Source organism: Capsicum annuum, chromosome 12, assembly GCF_002878395.1.
Source record: "Capsicum annuum cultivar UCD-10X-F1 chromosome 12, UCD10Xv1.1, whole genome shotgun sequence".
NCBI classification, from domain to species: Eukaryota; Viridiplantae; Streptophyta; class Magnoliopsida; order Solanales; family Solanaceae; genus Capsicum; species Capsicum annuum.
Window position 1 is genome coordinate 10231797 of NC_061122.1, and position 4448 is coordinate 10236244.

The window sequence follows — 4448 nt, forward strand, 5'->3', positions numbered from 1 at the left end:
TATGAAAAAATTACAAATTAAACATAATGATGAAAATTGATTTGTACCACGACATACAAGATGGGTAATGGATTTTTTTTCTTCAGTTTTATTCTTGTTTTCTATATTTGAATTTTATTGCAATTTGGGGTTTGTCAATTCAAGTAAATTCAAAGTCTAATGATATTGGAGTGTCTTTTAAGATTTTCTCCCTTTTTTCTTTCTCTGAATTTAAGGCTTTCTTGATTTTTGATTCTTGCTTTATTCGAGTATCATTGCAATTACACTGTTGTGGGGTGGGATTAATAAGTGTAACAACAAAAATTTGTAAAAATTTATCAAAAGTTTGTGTGATGGTGGAGGGTGATGGAATATGGCAAGAGAAAGACTGAGCAAGAACGGGAAAAATGGTGGAAAATTATAGGGAGAAAGAGTGAGCAAGGACGACAAAGAGAGGGAAAATTTACAAAAATACCCCTTAAATGCGTTCAAAAATGCGTGTAGCACACGCACTATGATGAGTTAGCGAAAAGTGTCAAAGTGACACAGTGACATAGTAGTTGAAGTGTTTAAAATGAACGACGACCACTTTAGGTGACAAAGTGAAAGTTCGTGCCACGTTCAGATGCCTGGCGATCTGTTTGACCTTTTAGTAAACTGACGGGAGGGATGGTTAACACACTGATACAAAGTGAATTGTCGTATCATTGATACAAACGATTTATTATATCATTGATACAAAGTGAATTAAAAAGTTATATCAGTGATATAATGCGAATTTCAGAATTATCTCTATGTATCGTTGATATAAAAGTTATTTCTGAACTTTTAAGTGTTCATGTATCAAGCGTGCATTAACCAATTCATTTTCTGAATTATCATGGAAGATGCCATCAATGGTGTCGAACTTATGAAGTGTCATGCGAGTGGAGATGTCCTTGTTCAACCCGACTTTGAAGCGCGCGATGCATGACTCACTTGTTCTCCCCGGTGATCTAGTTTCAACATCAATTGTTGAAATTTGTTGTAGTAAGCCATGACACTCTTGCTCCCTTGCCTCAAATTGTACAATTTGGCAAGGAGATCATGTCTATAAGTCTCGGGCAAGTATCTTTGCCGCATTAGGTTCTTCAACCAAAACCAAGGAGGAGGGTGTCCCCCAATCATCTCATTCCCAAACCGTTTAACATACTCCCCCCATGTATTAGCATACACTTCGAAGCGAGCTATAGCATAACAACTTTTTTTTTCTTCGGTGAGATCATTAAGTTGGAAGATCTTGTCACAAAACGACTCCTATGCAAGGTAGGCTTTGGGATCACTCTCACCTTTGAAAATGGGAAGGCTCACTTTGATGGAATTGAGACCTACATCTCGGTTTGGATGACCGTCTCTCACCTCTCAGCCTAACTCCCCATGTCTACCCCTCATTCTTTATTCCCTCAAGTAAACATCATCATACGACCCATAACCATCATGTTGTCCTCCCCTACCATAACCCTCAACATGGATGGTTCTATTTGGGTTAAGTGGAGTTTGTAGTGGCGGGATTGTATTTGGATAGTTTGGTCTTTGGTCAAGTGGAGTTTGGATGAGAGGGTTCGGATTTGGTGGTGGTATTTGGGTTCTAAGCCCTTCTTGTTGGACTTGGTGAAGTAGAGGATGGTTTGGTCTATCTTGTTCTCGGCTTTGGGAGTAAAGATTGGTTGGATTTGTGGCAATTGGTGGATATAGCATTTGGTGCAAGGTCTCGGGAGTATTAGTTGAAAAATTGTTTTGAGAAGTGGAAGGTTGACTCCGTTGGCTTTCCACACGTTCTAATCTCTCACTCATTGATGCCACATCCGAATCTAATTTTTCAAGACCCATATTCAACCTAGCCACATCTCGGGACATAGTTTCAAGGTGAGCCAAAATGAAATTGATGGCATTATTGTCCATTGTTTGAGCATTTGAAGCCTCGGATTTCATTATGGTTGTACAAAAAAATAACCCTTCAAGTTATGGTCCAACAAGACACCCAATCAGTCCACAAAACAATACAATACAAATCCTACAAAACAAAACACATGTTAGTTCAAAACAACCTCCCACAATGAGATCCCACCTTCAAGTTTCTTCAAACTCAAGCTCAACAATGGTGGATGGCTCAAATAACCTCCAATTTAGTTCAAATTCGAACGCTATACTCCTATAGTGTTAGAGAACACAAATCTAACACTAAAACTATAAGAAAAACACAAAATCAAAAACTCAAAATTTGACCTAGGGTAAAAAATGGGTTTAGTATTTTTTAGGGAATTTTTGATTTTGATGCTTCTTTTTTGTAGGGATTTTCAATTTCTAGACTCTAATAGTGTTAGGGAACAAGGATCTAACACTAGAAACACACAAAAACCAATTTTTTTTCAGACCTTAAAAATGAGAACAATAACTTTTTTTTTCTTTTTCACTTTTTTTTCTATTTTCAAGATAACAATCCCAAGATTGATTTTGTTGGAACAAAATCAAACTTTGCTTTGATACCAAATGATACAAGAATGACCAAGGAAGACACAAAAATCACACACCAAAATAGTCCACTAGTCAAAAAATAGTGGACTTCTTTGATGACTACACTCGGATTCAAGAACAATGACAAGAACACAAGAAAATAAAGTGTTTAACACCTATTGGCAGCCAACAATCCCAAACTATATTAACAATAATAGGATGAACAACAAGAACATTATAACAACAAGAACAATATGGGTTATAATACAAGACACTACTAATGGTTACAACCAAATAAAGATAGAAACATAGACAAATGAATGGTATAATCCTAAGAACCCAAGAGCTTATTCCACTCTTGAACTCTTAATACTACACACAACTATCACCTATCTCTTACAATTGATACAAGACAAGGGTCCACCACCCAAGCACCAACATATCAAGCAAAATGCAACACACAAATGATTCCACACTTGTGCAATGCCTTAGTTTCGGTTGGACTCTCTCTCACTCTAAGAGAAGTGTTCTTTCAATAATAATAACCAACTAAAGAACTAGAAACCCTATAATATTCTATTTATATTACATTACAAAATAAGAGACAAAATACTAAAGGTCCCTTTCATTAATGGGATCCAAACCACCCATTGAGTACACTTTAGGGACGGGTTTGAGCCTTCTTCTCACTTGGGCTTGTGCACCCTTTCAGGTGATCTTCAAAATACTCAAAAAGTGTCCAAGGTCATGATCGTACTCGTATCAGCAAAGTATCATTGTGCACGGTTAATAGGATCCAAAGACATAGATATTATTTATTTCATAATAAATATAGAAGAATATAAGATTAAAAATCATAGAAATGACAAACTTTAAGGAGATCCATCTGACTCAACATGAAAATCAAATGAAGGAAACATTCCTATGATATCATAGGGGTAATCAACACTAAGAGTGTATTTATAGCGATACAACCAACTCATTTTAGGTTATTTCCTTAATTGAGTTCCCTTCTTTATTTCTAAGTTGCCAATTTGTAAAGATTAAATATTTTTCCTAAATAGAATTATGTTATTAGATTTTTAAAAAAGTATATTTTATGTCATTCTTTTATGGATTATCTCTTAGTAAGTTTATATGCTAAATTTTGATAATATATGATGTCAGGCCCTGAGCCTAGACCCTTGACGTGATCGGTACTTGATGATATTACTGGTTCGATTGTACCCATAACATGGCATGATCATGAACCATGCCTCCAGGCCTGTCATTATACAAATGGATCAGATATATTTTTTTTTTCGATTAAGACAAGTGAAAAAAATAATTTTCAATTTAATTTTAAAAATAAAATCCATGTAGTGGTATGTTTGGCCTTTATCGCAAAGTTTAGGGGTATATTCAATCCTTCTTAAACAGGGGTATCAAGTTATTAAATCACACTTTAAAAGTTTGGAAATTAGTGGTGGAGATGAGAGTAAGAAGGGGTGTGTCCATTTTTGAGAATTGGTCATGAGGAGACTGATGGAGAAATATAGAAAAAGGAAGTATGACTTTTATATGGTGTTCATTGACCTTGAAAAGGCTTACGAAAAGCTCTAAGGGAAGTTCTCTGGAGTTGTATGGAGGCTAAGGGGTACTGATGACTTATATTATGGCAATAAAGATCATGTATGATGGAGCTAAAATGCGAGTTAGAATGGTAGGAGAAGACTCGAAGAACTTTCTTATGAATATGGAGCTATACTAGGAATTGGCTCATAGCCTGTTTCTCTTAACCTTGGTAATGGATGAATTACTAGAGGTCATTCAAGATAAAGTGCCTTTATGCATGTTATTTATGGATGGCATAATATTGATTAATGGGACGTGTAGCGGTATTAGTGCTAAGTGGATGTGTGGCGACAAACTTTGAAAGCTAAAGGGTTTAGGTTGATCAAGACCAAAACAGAGTGTTTGGAGTGAAGATTCGGTGA